This window comes from Podarcis cretensis (genome assembly GCF_951804945.1).
Source record: "Podarcis cretensis genome assembly, chromosome: 5".
NCBI lineage: Eukaryota > Metazoa > Chordata > Lepidosauria > Squamata > Lacertidae > Podarcis > Podarcis cretensis.
In genome coordinates this window covers 65,455,609-65,476,020 of record NC_137174.1, presented here as the reverse complement: position 1 = coordinate 65,476,020, position 20,412 = coordinate 65,455,609, and the positions used below count along the sequence as shown (strand labels likewise).

Genomic DNA, 20,412 nt, shown 5'->3' with positions numbered 1-20,412 from the left:
GAGAGGCCACCAACTGGGTTTTGGAAACAAGAATTGCAAATGCTGTTTTCATTAATAATTTTATTAAAAAGAATTAATACCATTTCATTCAGTGCATCCTTCCACTTCACTCTCAGCTTGGTACTGGCACTGACTTTTCCGGTCACGGTCATTTTTCTGAATAAAGCCAAGCAGACATGATTTTTTAGGTTGTAAGTCCGCCAGCTGGGCCTATTCCCTGAGCCATAAGCAGTCCTTTCTGCTGCTACTAGTATTCAGAGACATACTACTCTACTCCTGAACATGGAAGGTGAAACTTAACATGGTGCTAAAGAAATAATTTCACCTGTAAAGCGTGAGTTCGAAGGCACTCCTAATGTCCTTTAGTCCAGTCCCCTGCAATGCAGAAATATGCAGGTAGCTTGTATGGGGATCGAATCCGTGACCTTGGTTTTATCAAAACCACACTCTAACCAACTGAGCTAACTGGCGTTGATCAGAATACACTGAGAACTGCCTTCTCCCATATGATCCTTCTTGTACACGTCATTTTCAGAAGCCCTCATATGCTTTTGTGATTCCTTGGAATCTTCAAGGTTCTTGTTGCACAACCAGCACTTTTCTGAGGAATCATAAAAAGCAGAACTGATATGCTTCTCTGTGATTAACTCTGCATCACCTCACAGTACGAATGCGCACAGAATCATGGAAGTGATCATCAAATGCAAATGATGTGACGTTAGGCAGCCATAAGACTACTGCAATGTGCTCTATGTGGGGCTACCTTTGAAGGTGACCTGGAAACTACAACTAATTCAGAATGCAGCAGCTAGACTGGTGACTGGGAGCGGCTGCCAAGACCACATAACACCGCTCCTGAAAGACCTAAATTGGCTCCCAGTACGTTTCCGGGCACAATTAAAAGTGTTGGTGCTGACCTCTAAAGCCCTAAACGGCCTCAGCCCAGTATACCTGAAGGAGCGTCTCCACCCCCATCGTTCTACCTGGACACTGAGGTTCAGTGCCAAGGGCCTTCTGGCGGTTCCCTCACTGCGAGAAGCGAAGTTACAGGGGACCAGGCAGAGGGCCTTCTTGGTAGTGGTGCCCACCCTGTGGAACGCCCTCCCATCAGATGTCAAAGAAATAAACAACTATCAGACTTTTAGAAGACATCTGAAGGCAGCCCTGTTTAAGGAAGCTTTTAATATTTGATGAATTATTGTATTTTAATATTTTGCTGGAAGCCACTCAGAGTGGCTGGGGAAACCCAGCCGGATGGGCAGGCTATTATTATTATTATTATTATTATACAGTCATCCACTGAGAAGTTTGGGTGTGAAATAAGTTCCACTGAAATAAGTGTGAGATGTGCAAGAATTCACGTTCATTTCAGTGGTGCTCACTCAGCGAAACTTCCCAGGAGATTGTGTGTCCTGAGGCGCTCATTCTTTATCTCTACCACAGGAAGCAAACTATAACAGATGTCATGTGACAGATAATGTGTCACAGGAGGTCTCATGAGGGATCAGGGGTCTCAGGTGTCCTGTGACAAGAGGCTTTCTAAAGCAAACAGTTGCACTCTTTGAGTTTTAAAAACAAATATTTTGATAGGGTTTTTTCGCTCAGAGATAGTGCGTATGGGCAACATACGCATGTGCCGTGTGAAAGTTTGGAAGGCAGTTGTAAAATCTGTGATGTAGGAGTTTTTTAAAGCATCTTATTATTTGTGAATGAGGAGATTAGAGGGAATGCATAGGCCTCTCTCTGTGTGTGTGTTTCTGTGGAGCATGTCAGCACCCCTGAGAGGAAGACTAGCCCAAGCCAATTTACTGCCCAAGTCGAAGGACAAGATGGTGGCCCTCTCATTCCATGTACAGAAGCTAAACAGACTGGTATTTGGATCTTATTTCAGCAGACCTAATGGCAGCAGAGTGGCTTAGAAAGCACAGGGCAGGCCATATGGATTACACAGATCAGCTCTCCAACATTTCACTGCCATTCCCCACATCATCTGCCATGTTAGGCCGCTTCACTTTGACTAATGGTAGGGCCAGTCCTGCCTGAAAGTCCCCTTTTCATGCTGGACCGGTTTACGTGCAAATATTCAACACATCTTTTATTTTTACTACAGTATCCTCTGTTGGAAGACCAAAATGCACATCCTTCACAGAAACACAGAATGTGTATCAAGGTTTTGCTGGGAGAGAATACTGAAAATGTGCAAGAATTCTCAAAGATTATAGACAGGCTCTGAGATGACATAGTCAAGGTCCTTTAGTACTCTTGGGTGCAGCTCAAACATAGCCAAAGAAACCCTTTGAAATTTGTTTTTAACATCTCCTGCAATCTTGCAAACCTGAGTTGTTGGAGGATAGGGCTACGTCTGGACTGGGGGCTTCCTTAAAAAAGTTCAACAACTTTCGGGGTTTCCTGGATTTTTATTAGAGGAGAATGGAGCTTTTTACAGATGACCTGCTTATTGTGCATTTATTCTGATCTTCTTGCATGAAGTTTGTAGGGAGGTCATACAGTGTCTACTATTCACTGAACATTTATTCTGTTTTGTTTTGTGGGGAGGTTATACAATGCTGTGTCATGCATTTTTTACCCCACGCTTTCCAATGTATTTTCCCATCAGTTTCCTTGAAGTCATGTCCAATTTCTTTTTTTAATTTTTTAATTTTTTTAATTTTCAATGCAAAATTACAACAAAAATTACAAACATTAAATCGAAAATAAAACAGTATTTTCCTTGTTTGTACTGTTTCAATTTCATTTTTTTTATTGCACAAGAGCACCAAAACCACTTTAATTGCCCAACCTAAATTTGCCAGTATATGTTTAGGTAAAGGTAAAGGAACCCCTGACCATTAGGTCCAGTTGTGGATGACTCTGGGGTTGCAGCGCTCATCTCACTTTATTGGCCAAGAAAGCCGGCGTACAGTTTCCAGGTCATATGGCCAGCATGACTAAGCCGCTTCTGGCGAACCAGAGCAGCGCACAGAAACGCTGTTTACCTTCCCGCCGGAGTGGTACCTATTTATCGACTTGCACTTTGTGCTTTCGAACTGCTAGGTTGGCAGGAGCAGGGACCAAACAATGGGGGCTCACCCCATTGTGGGGATTCGAACCGCCAACCTTCTGATTGGCAAGCCCTAGGCTCTGTTGTTTAACCCACAGTGCAAATAGTGACAATCTGGAAGCAGCTGGAATGTCAAGGGCTGGTCATACACAAACAAATGATCCATGCTGGGACACAGCTGGTGACAACAGAGGTTTAAAACTGTTGGGAGTCAAATCTTAAACTGCATATACACTATGGCTTGACTCCAAAATAGCATGAAGTCACCCACTCCATTAGCATAAGGATTTCTGCGTGTGCAATAGAACTTCTTCCTCTCTGCTCCATCCACGTGCCCTCTAAATCAGTTTTGGGTTTTGCTTTCTGGAGAATATTTGGCGAGGAGAAGAAATTGGCGCGTATGGGGGTGGGAGTTCTGTTGTGCAAGTGCAAATACTTGTGCTAATGTAACAAAGGCATTGGATACCACTCTGTACATTTAAACTGTGCTCCCAAAGAATCCTGATAAAGTAGTTTGTTAAGGATGCTGGGTATTGTAGCTGTGAGGAGTAAACTATCGTTTTTTGCAAAGAATCATAGGAAATATGCTTTAAATATATGATGTGTGTATGCTGTCTTAGAGAAGAGTTTGGATTTGATATCCCGCCTTTCACTCCCTTTAAGGAATCTCAAAGCAGCTAATATTCTCCTTTCCCTTCCTCCCCCACAACAAACACTCTATGAGGTGAGTGGGGCTGAGAGACTTCAGAGAAGTGTGACTAGCCCAAGGTCACCCAGCAGCTGCATGTGGAGGAGCGGAGACGCGAACCCGGTTCCCCAGATTACGAGACTACCGCTCTTAACCACTACACCACACTAGCTCTCTCTCCTTGCTCGCAAAACAAGTGGCCGGCCTCAAACTTGTGTTTTCTTTTGGAATATAAAGACTCAAAGGACAATATCACTTTCTCATTTCACTCTTTTCTTGAGTAAATATGCTCAGTTGGTTCAACATTTCTTCATAGGTTTAGCATTCCAAATACATCTTATCTAAAGCTTCTTATCTGAAAACCCTTTCTCTGAACCTTCATCAGTTTGTCAATGTCTTGTGTGAAGTGTGCAACATCCCAAACTGGGGGAAGTAGATCGGCTGAGGCCTGATTAGAGTACAACAGAGCAATGACCTCTTCATGTGCTTTTCTCACAATGTTCCTGGCTATTAGTGAGTCGGGAGTTGGGGGCTTCCAGATATGGACAATATAGAAGAACCTAATCACTGCTGTTCTGCTTTAAGTTGGAAGTGGAATAGCGACTCTGCTTCCACTGAGGTGTGTATGGGACATCATCTACTAAAGATGGTATACTAGTCCTTTACTCCTGCCTCACCTCAAGAACTAATTGCACAAATTGAGGCAAAAATAACTTGCCCTAACAGAACGTAAGCAAAGTTGTCTTGAACTCCAAAAATACAACTTAATTTATCTACCTGCACTTGATAAATTCTCTTTCCTTCTTGTGAAGGATCTGCATATGAAGGCTTAGTGGTGTGCAAAGGTCTGAGGCCTGCTAAGGAACACATCATGGTTATAAAGGATATGCTCCTTCAGTTTAGTTGGGGACGCAGGTGGCGCTGTGGGTTAAAGCCTCAGCACCTAGGACTTGCCGATCGAAAGGTCGGCGGTTCGAATCCCTGCGGCGGGGTGCGCTCCCGCTGCTCGGTCCCAGCGCCTGCCAACCTAGCAGTTCGAAAGCACCTTCGGGTGCAAGTAGATAAATAGGGACCGCTTACCAGCGGGAAGGTAAACGGCGTTTCCGTGTGTGGCTCTGGCTCGCCAGAGCAGCGATGTCACGCTGGCCACGTGACCCGGAAGTTTCTCCGGACAGCGCTGGCCCCTGGCCTCTTAAGTGAGATGGGCGCACAACCCCAGAGTCTGTCAAGACTGGCCCGTACGGGCAGGGGTACCTTTACCTTTACCTTTACCTTCAGTTTAAGCAGGAAATCTCAGGTGAATTGCATTAAACAGCAGATCACATTTGAGAGAAGATTAAGGCCATGATGCCTGGAAGAATACCTCTGATTACCTCTACTTCTCCATAACATCTGAGCCAGGAGAGGCTGTTTGGGATAACCAACCTCATATAACTAACATGCTTCAATCAAATTAATGAATGAAGGGGTTAATACCATAGAGTAAGCTGTCCTGCCAGGTTTAGCTAGGTCCACTTCCTGTCATCTTGGGAGGAAATGGGCAACCAAGCCTATTGTTCACCTTCAGTCTACCTGAGAAGCTCAGTGTGTGAAGAGGTTTCAGCTGGTTGCTCCACCTCAACTGCAGGGCTCCCACAGTTCTTGAAATTCTTTTACCAATAATTTAGGAATTTTCACTACTTTGTAACTAAGCTAAGATTTACTGCCTGTGCAACTTTTCTGAAGCACATGAATCTGATCTTTGGAGAGTTTGTAAGTAAACCATTTTTAACTTACCTAATATGTGGTCTTTTCCTATGCAGGGGCAAGGGGGGAGATGGAAACTTTGGAAAGAATTTTTTAAATACTGTCAGAGCTGCCTCCAGGTCCCAGCTCACAGAGGACCAACGCTAGGCTGTAGTTATGTACAAAAGTCTTTATTGAGATTCAGTCTCCATTTCAAAGCCGCAGCGTGCAGCTCTACGTCCCGAGCTTAGACCGGCGAAGTCCTGTCTGAGTCTCCTCCCCCTCCACACCAGTTTAAGACTCTCGCTTTGCTCCACCTCTTCCTAAATTCCTTTCTCCTCTGGGCCCTCCTGCCCGCTAGGGTCTCATCCTTCCTCGACTCCTCTGACGCTGACCCTGACGATTCTTGCCCCTCCTTCCGGCGGGCTTTAGGACCTGGTTCCCTATCCGGGCTACCTTCTGTGCCGCTCGCCTGTACCTTTGAACTTGGCGCGCGCGCCCAGCCTGCAACTTTCCTCTTAACCGTTAACTCGCTCTCCGATGGAGGCGTGGTCCACCCTGACTCATCTTCTCTCGCTGGTGGTGCATATGTGGGCTCTGACACCTGGGACTCCTCCCCCCCACTACGCTCTGGTGGGGAAGCTGGTCCTGATTTGCAACTGGTGCTCTGGGAGTCCCCGCTGGCCCCTTGCTTCTGGGGTGTCCCCCTTGGGTCGCCCCTTGCCCTGCCCATCGGCGCCCCCTTCTGTGAATCTTCCGATTCGCTGGAGAGGCTCATGGAATCTATCGGGCTGCTGTCATATTCTCCTACGCTGCCCTCGGATTGCTCCCCCTCGCTTTCCATCTCCTCTCCTCCCTGCGCTCCCGCTGAGTCCCTGACATCCATCCCCCCCTCGAAGCCCCCCCTTCCCCCCTCCCCCTCCTCTGGCGTGGGTTCCGGGTGCTCCAATGCTGTGGGGGTGCATGCCGGATACCGGTCTTCCCCCCTGGCATGCTGCCAGTCCGTGACGGGTACATCGACGTCGCTCTCCTCCGCTTCCATCTCGTTGCCGGCGTGCTCGAAACCAGGATCCTCCCCCAACCCGTCCATGCCCCCTTGTTCCCCCATTTCCTCTGGGTAGTCTGCGTGCCAGGGCCCTCTGAGCAGTCTCCTGCGCCACTCCTCCTCGGGTTGAGTGTCCCACCAATAAGAGCGCTCCGCACCCAAGTCTGAGACCGACCCCTCCGGCGAGGTAGTCTCTGGAACCGTCTCCTCAACCGAGGAGAACCCCTGAAACGTACTGGCTGAGAGTGTGGGGGTGAAAAGATATTCGTCAAAATAATCCTCCGGCATGGGCCTGTGTGGGAAGAGTGCGTGGAACTCGTCTTTGAGGTAGTGCTCCTCCACCGCATAGTACGGCACCCAGCTGTTGGCGCTGGCCGGGGCACCTTCCCTTGCGATGAGATATTCGACTCCCTCTTCCCCCCATCTCGAGTCCAAAATCTCCGTCACCTCGTTGAGTGGCCCCGCCCTCGGCGACCCCCCTGTCATGGGTGCATCTCTAAGCGGACTGGGAGCTGTTCCTGGCTCCTGAAACCTGTGAGGTGCCTTGTAGGGCGTTAGCACCGATCTATGAAAGACCGGGTGCATTCTGGAACCCTCCGGTAGTGTCAAACGGAAAGCCACTGGGTTGATCTGTGCCTCGACTAGGTAAGGGCCCAACTGCTTGTGTCCTAGCTTCTTCTTAGCTAAGGACCTGGCCGGCACTGCCTGGGCCGCTAACCAGACCCAGTCCCCTACCCGTATGTCCTCCCCCACTCTTCTGTGTTTGTCTGCTTGCATCTTGTATACGTGTTTTGCTAGGTCTAACTGTCTACGGAGCTGTTCATGGACCTCCTGTAACTCCTCTGCCAATGCCTCTGCTCCCTGTGGCTCCCCCTCCCCCTCTTTCTCTAAGCCCGGGAAGGTCCTGGGATGTCGCCCGTGGTTGGCAAAAAACGGTGTCACCCCCGTGGACACGTGTTGTGTGTTGTTGTAGGCAAACTCGGCCAGGGGCAGATAGTCCACCCAGGTCGAGGGCTGCTGGTTGGCGTAACATCTCAGGTACTGCTGCATGACGGCGTTGACCCTCTCCGCTTGTCCGTTGGTCTGCGGGTGTCTTGCCGACGCTAGGTTGACCTTGACGTTCAGGATCCCCATCAGCTTCCGCCAGAAACTCGAGATGAACTGGCGCCCCCTGTCAGACAGGATAGACCGTGGCAGGCCGTGTACCTTGAACACGTGGTCTATGAACAGCTTGGCTGTCTGTTCCGCTGTGGCCACCTTCGCGCAAGGAATGAAGTGCGCCATCTTGGTGAACATGTCGACTACCACAAGTACTGCTGTTTTGCCCCTCGAGCTGGGCAGGTCAGTGACAAAGTCCAAGGCTACCCTCTCCCACGGTTCGGACGGGGTCTGTAGCGGTTCTAACAGTCCCGCCGGCGGTCTGTGTACTGGCTTGGCCCTTTGGCAGGTGTCGCACCTCGTGACGTATTCCGCGACTTCTCCCCGCATCTTGGGCCACCAAAAGTCTCTGGCTACTAATTCCACCGTCTTTTCCCTGCCGAAATGTCCGGCGCTGGGTGCGTCGTGTAGCTGTTGCAGTACTGTCGCGCGGAGTTCATCTCCCGGTACGTAGATGGCCCCCTTGCGGAGGAGCAGTCCGTCGCGTATCTGGAACTCGTCGTCCTTTGCCGTGCCGCTGCGCACCTCCTCCATCTTGGAGCGCGCGAAGGAATCTGTTCGCAGCTCGCGCCGTATCGCTTCCAGGTCTATTGTGGCAGAAGCGCATGCCCACGCCTTGGGTGCGAAAATGTGTTTGGCCGCTACCGGTGCTGCTTCCTCCAGATACTGCGGCTTCCTGGATAGCGCATCAGCCATGACGTTGTTGTCTCCGGGGATATATTCTATCCTGAAGTCGAAATCCGCAAAGAACTCCGCCCAGCGGATGTGTCTCTGGTTCAGGAACCGCGCCGTGCGCCAGTACTCCAGGTTCTTATGGTCCGTGCGAACTTGCACCGTGTGTTTGGCTCCGATGAGGAAGTGCCGCCACGCCTTGAATGCTGCATGAATGGCCAGCAACTCTCTGTCCCAGATGGTGTAGTTCTGCTCCGACTTGCTGAGCTTCCTGGAGTAGAAAGCACACGGCCTCCAATCCCCTTGCGGGTCTCGCTGCAACAGGACTGCCCCCACGGCTCTGTCGGAGGCATCCGTCTCCACCCTCATGGGCTTGCTGGGGTTCACATGCAGCAGTTGTTCCTCGGAAGCGAAAAGACGCTTGAGTTTCTGAAAGGACTGCTCCGCCTGGTCCGTCCAGATGAACTTCTTCTTCTTGGAGCTGAGGGTGTCCGTGATGGCCGCCGTCTGCATAGCGAAACCCTTGATGAACTTGCGATAAAAGTTAGCAAAGCCGACAAACCTCTGGACCTCCTTCCGATTGCGCGGGCTCTTCCAGTCCAGTACTGATCGTACCTTGGCGCTGTCCATGGCGATTCCCTTGTCGGACAGCTTGTAGCCCAGGAAATCCACCTCCGTCATGTCGAACTGGCATTTCTCCAGCTTGGCGTAAAGCCTGTGCTCCCGTAGTCTTTGCAGGACTTCCTTGACATCTCTCTCGTGAGCCTCCTGCGATTCCGAGAAGATCAGAATGTCGTCCAGGAAGCAGACGCACTTCTTGTATAGGAGCCCCGCTAACACGTGATGCATGAAGGCTTGGAAGCAGTGGGAGCCATTTTGTAAACCGAAAGGCATAACCCTATACTCATAGGTGCCCAAGGGCGTGAACATGGCCGTCTTCCACTCGTCGCCCTCCCGCATGCGTATAAGATTGTACGCCCCTCGTAGATCCAGCTTGGTGAAGATGCGTCCCTTTCTCACCGTCGCGAGCAAGTCGTCGATCTTGGGCATCGGGAAAGCCGTGGGCTTGGTTTTCGAATTTAAAATTCTGAAATCAACTACAAGCCTCTTCTGGGGCGTGTCTTTTTTCTTCACAAAGAAAACAGGACTGCCCCCCACTGCTTTGGATTCTCGGATGAATCCCCGCTTCAAATTGTGATCTATGAACTCCCTGAGCTCTTGCAGTTCGTCTTCAGACATGGAGTACAGTTTTCCGGTCGGCAGCGTTGCCCCCGGCAGGAGGTCAATCTTGCAGTCGTAGGGTCTGTGGGGAGGCAGCTTGTCCGCTTCCTTCTCGCAGAAGACCTCCAAAAACGCCTTGTACTTGTCGGGTACCGCTTGCAGCATGCCCAGTTGTAGCTGTGGGTCATCCTCTTGCCCCTCGTCCTCCTGGTTAGTCATGATGCAATGTTCTGCGCAGTAGGAGGAGCAGAAGGTCAATTTACGCTGGTACCATGCCAATGCCGGGCTGTGCCTGTCCAACCAGCTCATGCCCAACACTATGGGCGTGTCTGACAGTTGGGTGACGTTGAAGCTGATGACTTCGCGGTGATTTCCAATGCGCATCACCATTGGCGGCGTTTGCTGTACCACCTGTCCCCCCAGCAATTCTCTTCCATCGACTGTCACTACTTTCAGGGGCATCGTGGCAGGCAGGAGCGCTATGCTATGTTGCTTGATGAAATCCACCCCCATAAAGTCTGCATTGCTACCAGAGTCAATGGTAATAGGCACTTCCATGGTGAGCCCATTGGGAAGCTGGAGTGTTGCGGTGAGCTGCACCACTGGTTTGGGCGGGAGGGGGTCTGTGGGCTGTAAGATTCCTGGGGACTGCTTCACTGATTCGTCTGGCTGGGCCCCAGCGGCTCTGCTTCCAGCCAGACTTCGTCGTTTCCCTGCTGCGGTTCCCTCTGCTGAGCTGCTTCTGTTACTTTTGCTGAGGCTGCATTGTGCTTGTGGAGCCTCTGGGGGCACTCTTTTGCCATATGCTGAGCACTTTCGCAGATGTAACACTTCCTGTTCCCTCTAGGAGGCTTCACCTTGGCTGCTCCTGGTGTGAGGGCTCTGGTCGCTGACTGAGCCTTGGCACCACCTATCTCCATCGGCTCCTCTCCCCCTCCCAGTGGAGGCGTGGATTGAGCGCGCGCTGAGTCTCTGGGGAAGAAAGGAGGTGCCCTTGCTGGCGTGCGTCCCCAACGCCCTTCATCTTTGCTCCAGGGACGTTCTTCCAGCCGCACACCAATCGTCAACGCCTTCTGGACCACTTCTTGAGTGCTCCGTGGCCTCTCCCCCCTTGCGATTTCGTCTTTCACAGCCCCGTTCAGCCCCTCCCAGAACAGGTCCCTGACGGACGCTGAGTCTTTTTCCCATCCCAGCGCGTTGACCAATGCAAAAAAGCGGGAATGATATTGCCTTACAGTGGCTCTGCCTTGTTTCAGACCGTGAATCTCTTTTCTAGCGACATCGACATCTATCTCCGATAAAAAACAATCGTCCATCGCCTTAATGAAGGCTTTTGCGTTTTGGAGGGCTGGATCATTATCTCTCCACAGATTGCGCAACCACGCTTTAGCTTCTCCATGGAGATGCGTTAGTATGAAGCCTACTTTCTCCTGCTCATCTCTAAAGTCCTTCTCCAGCAACTTTAGCGCAAAAACTACGTCTGCTCTGAAGTTAGGATATTGCTGCAAACTCCCATCGAAATGCGACACCAGGCTCCCCCCTCTCTTCCCGAGCCCGATCCCTTCTGATTTGGCTGCCGGTGGCCCCTGTTTAGTCAACATTTCCAACCTGTTTTGCAGATCCTTGCAGACAGCATCTGATTCCTCTTCTCTCCTCCTTGCCGCTCGTATTTCTGCGTTAAGTTGTACCACGGCTTCTTGCAAAGCTGCCAGTCGTTCTTCTGTAGTCATCTTGTGCTGCTTTTGTGAGCTCGCGAAGCACCAATCTTCGCCCCTCGCTGCGTCCTCTCACGTTGCGAGGTTCTTTGAAATCTGAGACAGGACTTACTGTCAGAGCTGCCTCCAGGTCCCAGCTCACAGAGGACCAACGCTAGGCTGTAGTTATGTACAAAAGTCTTTATTGAGATTCAGTCTCCATTTCAAAGCCGCAGCGTGCAGCTCTACGTCCCGAGCTTAGACCGGCGAAGTCCTGTCTGAGTCTCCTCCCCCTCCACACCAGTTTAAGACTCTCGCTTTGCTCCACCTCTTCCTAAATTCCTTTCTCCTCTGGGCCCTCCTGCCCGCTAGGGTCTCATCCTTCCTCGACTCCTCTGACGCTGACCCTGACGATTCTTGCCCCTCCTTCCGGCGGGCTTTAGGACCTGGTTCCCTATCCGGGCTACCTTCTGTGCCGCTCGCCTGTACCTTTGAACTTGGCGCGCGCGCCCAGCCTGCAACTTTCCTCTTAACCGTTAACTCGCTCTCCGATGGAGGCGTGGTCCACCCTGACTCATCTTCTCTCGCTGGTGGTGCATATGTGGGCTCTGACACCTGGGACTCCTCCCCCCCACTACGCTCTGGTGGGGAAGCTGGTCCTGATTTGCAACTGGTGCTCTGGGAGTCCCCGCTGGCCCCTTGCTTCTGGGGTGTCCCCCTTGGGTCGCCCCTTGCCCTGCCCATCGGCGCCCCCTTCTGTGAATCTTCCGATTCGCTGGAGAGGCTCATGGAATCTATCGGGCTGCTGTCATATTCTCCTACGCTGCCCTCGGATTGCTCCCCCTCGCTTTCCATCTCCTCTCCTCCCTGCGCTCCCGCTGAGTCCCTGACAAATACGTTTTGGAACTCACTTAGAAGGGCATATTTTAAAGATCTAACAGTCTATATTTCCACACTTTACTTAGCTCCGTATTTTGTGGCTTTAAATCTCTGCTGGGGTTCCCACACCAAAAAGTACTTGCCCCAAACTTGGATCTTGACATGCAGGAATTTTTCTCATATATATTTGAGAGTATATTTGTAATTTATATTTCCTCTGGAAATAATGTAATGTTGTTTTTGTTGTTGTTTTTGGTGTACTTAAAAAGAAATGAAGAATCTCTGGGAAATGCCTCTCCAAATGTAGCTCAGGATGGTTGATCAGCATTGTCATTACAAAGTTACTGAAAAAGATTGCAGGAAATATTGACTCACCATTTCTAAGGGGTGACTTCTCCATGTCTATAGAAAAGTATAAGCTGGATGTAAGACCCTTATTTATGCCTTATTTCCTGTTTCTGTTTATTTCATTGACTTCCTAGGTATTTCTCGTTTTGTTGGAAAATGGGTTAATTCATTGACAGCCCTTCTTCAAACCACCACTGCTTTCCTTTCATTCCATTGACCTCAATTTCTGTAGAAAGCTGTCTATGGAATAAGGATTTCTAATTTCCCCTCTCACCCTGCTCAAGCCTCTTCTGTACAGCTTCCTCTTCCCCTTCTTCCTCTTCCTCCCCTCACTTCAGGCCTGACACTGCAGTCCCTTTGAGGGATTGCTTGCCTTGAGTCAGCAGAGTCTGCCTATCTTCCTGTCCCTGCTGATCTGTTTTGTGAGTTATTTAGTGCAAATGAGGAAACAGAGAATGACTAGCAAGCACAAACACAGGAAAGCAGCAGGAGACAAAACAACTGCCTTCTTTTCCTAGAAGTCCATACCGTCCAACTTTTTCAGACCCCAAACTGGGATGTGCCTCTTCAGAGATGTGCTCTCAGCTGAGTCATGTTACCCAGGGCTGGATTTAGGTTTGATGAGGCCCTAAGCTACTGAAGGTAATGGGGCCCTTTATATGTCCAGCTGTCCTTTGTCAACAACAAATTGTCGCTGTTTTTTGTGTTGAAAATATGCTATATGGTAATTTATGGACCTAATAGGTATTTAAAGCCATTTGCACATAACAACATATATATTTTATCAAAGGAATTGTTGAACTGAAATACAATTAAGAATTATATTAATAGTGAAACACAATTTTTTTCTCTTTAATTTTTTGGGGGGCCCCAAGAGAGTGGGGCCCTAAGCTATAGTTTGTTTAGCTTATACGTAAATTCGGCACTGATCCGGCTTATACGTAAATCTGCCCAAGTACTTTTTTTAGGGCAAGAGCAAAGCACAAGATTGCAGTACCCAAAGTGGCTACTGTGATCTCACATAAAGAAATAGGATATCCCATTTTTTTCTGGGGCACTTGGCAGGTATGGAAATTTCAATCCTGACATCAGGGGCAGACTTTGGTAATATGGCGCCCTGAGCAAGGACCTAAATATTTCTTATTTTCACACTGATTCCTTTTGGTACAGTTTACCCATATATTTACTCATATATTGGTATTATTATTATAATCATTGGCTTTATTATTTTGCGCCCCCTCAGCTCAGTGCCCTGTGAATGGGAACCACCCACAATGCCCTAAATCCGGCGCTGTTGCCAGTCTTTGTCTGCTAGTACAGGTGCTAAGCAATAAATGTTCCAGAGAATCTCTGAGTGTTTCACAATCTCCCAAACAACGAAAGGAATAGCTGCCAAGTCCCACAAATAGAATCATCCTAGGATATCTATAGCCACCATCTCTGCTTTCGTGGAGCAGCAAAAGGATCCAACATAGATACATACAGTATACGGGTTAAGTACTTAATTTGTTCCGGAGGTCCGTTCTTAACCTGAAGCACCACTTTAGCTAATGGGGCCTGCTGCCGCCGCCGTGCCACCGGAACACAATTTCTGTTTTCATCCTGAAGCAAAGTTCTTAACCTGAAGCACTATTTCTGGGTTAGCGGAGTCTGTAACCTGAAGCGTATGTAACCTGAAGTGTATGTAACCCGAGGTACCACTGTACTTTGGGCTAACCCAAAGTCCAAACAACCCAGGATTGTGGGATTGTTGAGGTAGACTCGGCAGTTGCTTGTCATAGCAGGTCAGGAGACCTTTCCCTTCTGTTGGGAGCATAAATGTGAAACATAGATTTACTTGCCTATAATTATACATTCAGGGATGCGGGTGGCGCTGTGGGTTAAACCACAGAGCCTAGGACTTGCCGATCAGAAGGTCGGCGGTTCAAATCCCCGCGATGGGGTGAGCTCCTGTTGCTCGGTCACTGCTCCTGCCAACCTAGCAGTTCGAAAGCACGTCAAAGTGCAAGTAGATAAATAGGTACCGCTCTGGTGGGAAGGTAAACGGCGTTTCCGTGCACTGCTCTGGTTTGCCAGAAATGGCTTAGTCATGCTGGCCACATGACCCGGAAGCTGTACGCCGGCTCCCTCGGCCAATAAAGCAAGATGAGCGCCGCAACCCCAGAGTCAGTCACGACTGGACCTAATGGTCAGGGATCCCTTTACCTTTACCTAATTATACATTCACTTTTTAAAAATTAGATTCTAACACAACTGAGTGAAAGAGAAATCAATGGAATTCTGTGCCCTTAGTTTGATAATGCTCTGAAAAAGAAGTTCATAAACCCAGTAAAAGCACAGCAGTACGCTATAACCATCTGCCTTATCTAGGCTTGGGAGCATCTCTAAAGGAATTTGTTCAGGAGAGGGCACGTTGATGCAATGTGCCCCCAGCTTTTACTGCAGCAGGTGACAGTGGCATAGCGTGGGTTGTCAGCACCTGGGGCAAGGCAAGTAATTTGCGCCCCCTAACCCGTGGATTTGCGCCCCCTAACCCTAACCCCAGATGTTGCGCCCGGTGCGGCAGGCCCCCCCTGCACCCCCCACACTACGCCACTGGCAGGTGATAGCTTTGTATGAGCATACATAAAATTCAGGACCTCCCAGTGCGAGGATGGCACGGCGAGACTACGTACGGAGTGCTGAAACACGCATAGAGTTGGGTGAATTTGTCACTTTGGGCCTCTCTCCTTTTCTCATTTTTCCAATCTTAATTTCAGATCTCTACATTTCTGCAGAAATTAAAATTCTGCATTAAAAAAATCTTTATGAAAATTCATCAGTATTTTAAAGTGAATTTCTCCTAATGGACACACTTTGCATGCAGTTCTGACTAATATATACATTTTTGCGGTACATTGTGCATTTCACATTCCTGATGTACCAAACCTTCATGAAAAGAATGACTTCTTTGAATGTGCGAGTTTGAATATGCACTTTCCCCACCTGCACCCTGAACTGGTTCAACCCCAACCGGCTATGCCATGCAATTATTCTGAATGTGTAGATCAGTTTTAAGGTATGCCCAATATTCTCTGGAATGGAGACTTGGTGAGAGATGTTACTATGCAGTAAATGATGATTCACCCATTATATACCTGCCCTGAATTTCCTTGAGAGTTAGTCTGATTCTTACTCTAATCAAGCCTGCCCATTCCCCCAACTGGCGCCAAGAAGTCAATAAAACCATCCATCTTTATGTTTCCCTATCAAATAGCATGGGAAAACCTATGACTCAAGCCCAAGCTTTGCAAAATGTCATTTCCACTTTGACTTTTCCTGTCATTTGACCCCTTGATCCCCCACCTTTTTCTTTTCCAAGGAGAGGCATGTTTGGGAAGATCTTCCCTAAATGTTGCTGCCTGTGTCTTTCCTTTAATATTGTTCTCTTGACTGGAAAGACTAAGTAGCATCTCCATACCTCAGTGGAAACAGACACCAGTCACCAGCTTCCTGTAGCCGCGGCGTCCTCCCTGTTCCTCCAGAGAGCCATTATTAAGGAAGAAGAAAAATGTACTCCTTGCAGATATAGCTCGCTGGATTGGGAGCTGCTTGTAACATCTATGAAATGACTCGCTGTTTTTCTCCTTCCTGAAATAACTTTATTTTTAAAATATCTAATAGCTGATTGCAATTCATTTAGATAAACACTACAAGGCACCAGTCATATTCCCCGTTGTAGAAACAACTTTCCGTTGCTTCCACAAAAAAGTAAATCCACACAGTTAATCGGGGATAGCACAGAAAAACCAAGAAATATTCTGACTGATTCCCCACGGAGCCTCAATAAGGCACAAAGTGACCACCTTTTCATAGCCAACACATCACAAAAGTCATGTTGTCCTGGACTGATGCCAGCAATCCAGAGATGTAGTAGGGGCATCCCTACCAGAGATTAGATTTGCCAGATAACCGCTGAGTGGCAGAAATGTTTGCAGAGCTTCTCTGAGTTCAAATAGAAATATAGTAAGAGCTGTTCGACAGTGGAATTTGCTGCCAAGGAGTGTGGTGGAGTCTCCTTCTTTGGAGGTCTTTAAGCAGAGGCTTGACAACCATATGTCAAGAGTGCTTTGATGGTGTTTCCTGCTTGGCAGGGGGTTGGACTCGATGGCCCTTGTGGTCTCTTCCAACTCTATGATTCTATGATTCTATAAGATGCATGTGGGACAGGAAATAGTGTGTGGCATGGAGAATTTTGGGGCTATGTGTGTTAAAAATTCCTTGACATTCTCCGTGGGAGGTTGTGTCCTCGCAACACTAGTGGAACAGTCTCCACTGCTTGAATGGCAAGTAACTTGTAAATGCAAATGAGCAAATACTTAGCTGTAGAAGAAGGATAAACAGAAATTTGAATCTAAGGTGAAAGAGATTGTTGGGATGAGATGAAAAGGCAATGCAAGGCCAGGCTTACAGGCTTGGAACTGGAGTGGCAGAGAAGGCAGCCAGAAGGACGCTTTTCTTCTTCTTAGGAAATGTGTCTAATAAGGATCGAATATTCTACATGGAAACAGCATGGTAATAAATGTGAATGCTTGACCAGTAGCTAACAGATCTACAAAGGGGAAGTCAAAGCAGTTCTAAATGCAGTCTAGGTAGTAATATAACAAATAATGCAATACCTAGTTGGGGAAGAATAAAATTTTCCCAGTTTTGCATGATCTACCATTTTTACAGGGATCCAGAAAGCTTGGAACTCAGCACTCATAGGATCTGCCCACTGAATTACATAATCATTGAGAATCTGGTTCAGGTTGACATGACCAATGCTCTTCAGGGAATGTATTTACTGTATACATTTTTATTTAGAATATTGAACTATTTATCAGAAAACTCATGTGCCTATAAAATAGGACCTGACTTTTTAAAGCAGGGGTGCTAAGCTATGACCCTTCAGATGATGCTGTGCCATCCCCGACCATTGATGGTTCAGCAACATCTGGAGGGCTACAGCTTCCCCACATGTGTTCTAAAGCAGAGACCTGTGGTCCTCCAGATGTTGTTGGACTATAGCTCCCATCATCCCTGACCATTGGCCATGCTGGCTGGGTCTGATGAGAGATGGAGGTCAACCACATTTGGACAGCCACCAGTCTCCACCGCTGTGCTAAAGAGAATACATTTCGGCCCATCCAAGCAAAGAGCAAACTGGCTGATCCAGTTGCTAAGGTGGGTGTCATTGCTGCTCATTGCTGATGTGGATTTGGTGCCTTTCTAAGAGGCACTGTGGCACAGTCCAAATATTTCCCCCTAAGAATTTTGAAATATGATTGCGGCAGTTTGACGTATGCTTTTGTGTTTATAGAGGCAGAAGTACATAATTTTGTATGTGTTTATTTCCTCCCATTTAATTTGCACAATAGTTCCACAGTCAGGCAAAACTTGAAGGTTCTGAAAGATATATTAGAGGGGAGGGACCAGCAGATTGGAGTAGGGCATTGCAATTGCAGGGGCAGGGTTCTTCCTATTGTTGTTTTTGCTTTTTGTGAGTGTATTTGTAACATACCTCACATCATCTCTCCACCATGCAGCTGTCATGGCTAAAAAGAATAAATTGGAGTTCTTGTTATTAAATATACCAAGAAAAAAACACACCAATAACTCAGGCCAATGTAAGTTTCAATAGTGGGAGTGGTCCCTACTCACAAGTCAAGTCAATAGTAACAAAAACTAATCCATTCAAAAGTATGTATTCTGACAAGAAATACAAACTCAAGTAGAGATTACAAACTCTAACAGAGATTACAAACTCAAACTCATAAAGATATGTATAACACAATAATTCGTTACAAAGATTTTCTCTTTTTCACTCAACAATAATGTTGATCCTTATAATTTGTTGTTGTTGTTTAGTCGTTTAGTCGTGTCTGACTCTTCGTGACCCCATGGACCAGAGCACGCCAGGCACTTCTGTCTTCCACTGTCTCCCGCAGTTTGGTCGGACTCATGTTTGTAGCTTCGAGAACACTGTCCAACCATCTCATCCTCTGTCGTCCCCTTCTCCTTGTGCCCTCCATCTTTCCCAACATCAGGGTCTTTTCCAGAGAGTCTTCTCTTCTCTTGAGGTGGCCAAAGTACTGGAGCCTCAGCTTCACGATCTGTCCTTCCAGTGAGCACTCAGGGCTAATTTCCTTAAGAATGGATGTGTTTGATCTTCTTGCAGTCCATGGGACTCTCAAGAGTCTCCTCCAGCACCATAATTCAAAAGCATCAATTCTTCGGCGATCAGCCTTCTTTATGGTCCAGCTCTCACTTCCATACATCACTACTGGGAAAACCATGGCTTTAACTTATAATTTATCAGTTTGCAAATGGAGATTCAGTTTCAATCATAGAGCAGAAGTCAGAAGTCAATTGGATTAGAAGCCAGGATAGGGCCCTGTTTCGATGTATTCACAACATACAAATATATAAAATTACATTAATAATGTAATAAATATAACAAAAGGTTTAAAAACAACAGTGTACAATTCATTAAAAAGAGCCCAGCATCTGTCCTACTTTAACAAACAGACTCTTGTTATTCAAAAAGCCTGGTCAATGTCAGCACCAGCCTAAGGTGTAATTATTTATTTTACACCCCAACATTAGTTTCACCTGTAGCGTATCAGCACAACTATGTCATGGGAAATGCAAAGTTCAAATATGGCAACCTTGCACAGACACCTCTTTCCAGTGCAGTAGAGCACGTTCTACCAGATCCATAGTGGGAATTTATTACCTCCATACTTGATAGCACATGGCCAGTTGTAAACAGCTTGTGGTGTCCCTTTTTGCTTTGTCCCAGAAATCCTCAGGAGTGTATAGTTATTGTGTTTGCTTCGGCAGCACATATACTATACTCAAAGACTGTATGGTTTTCAAGCCCATGTTTCATTTTCATTTGATTTACTCAATTATAAGGCCTGCTGAGATGCAATGGCCTCAGTCACAGGAACATCCAGTTATCAAACAGGCAGGGTTAAGTCAACATTCCAGGAGAGTTCAACAATGGCAAGGCAAATAAAGGGCAGACCTCTGTTGCGTGCATCACACTGACCAAGAACAGAATTGGCCGAGAGAGCCAATGGAAGCATTAGGAAATGGGGTCTTTCAGATGTCCCCCGTCTTCACCACTGATGCTAAGCAGGAAACAGTCCACTTCTGCTGTTATCATCTCAGCCTGGCCTCCACTGAAATAGCATTTTTAAGGAACCAAGATAAAAGTAGAATGACATTTTAATACAGAAACAAAGAACTTCCTGTTTTCAGTTGAGCATCCTAGAAGCCTTGACTCTACTAATCTGACACACCCATTACAGAGCACTGCGGCGCTAGATTTACTAGAGGTCCCAAATAAATCAGGATAAACTGTAGGTCATGTTGTAGGCCCATCTGAGTCCCGTGGCTAGCAGTCTCCAAGGAGTATTTGCTTGAGAGCAGAATCTACATACGAAGTCAGATAGTCCAGAGGTCAGGGAATCAAGATGATCACATAGTCAAGGGTCCAGATGGAGAGCAGGAAGCAGCAAGGTGGGGCCTGGAAGCACAAGCCTTGTTTCCAGCATCTGGCTGCTGCTGGAAGCTCTGCTTAAGAAGGCTGAAACCAGCTAGTTCTCATCAATGCCTTCTCCTCTGTGTCTTTGCCGGCTGATCAGCTGCAGGTAGAGTCACTTCTGGGCCTTCTCCACCTTCAGCAGGTGAAGCTGACTCATGGGCCATGGCAGGTCATCTCCACATCCATTGAGCACAGTGAGCTCTGCTTTTATGCCTTAAAGAAGGAAAAGAATTAAGAATAAAAGAAGATGCCTCCTGAATGAAAACAAAGGGCCCTCTAGTACAATATTCTTTTCTCACAGATGCCCATGAGAAGCCTCCCAAACAGCATTAATATTAAGTGTGCCTT

General features: G+C 47.7%; 1 protein-coding gene across 1 annotated transcript in view; it reads right to left on the bottom strand.

The window, feature by feature from the left end:
* WDR53 (WD repeat domain 53) overlaps positions 1-7,928 on the bottom strand; it is a 374,347-nt gene extending 366,419 nt beyond the window's left edge. The window contains exon 1 of the mRNA XM_079977305.1: positions 7,925-7,928. The gene's annotated coding sequence lies outside the window, so the exon portion shown is untranslated. The remainder of the gene's footprint in view (positions 1-7,924) is intronic.
* Positions 7,929-20,412: the final 12,484 nt, after the last annotated feature.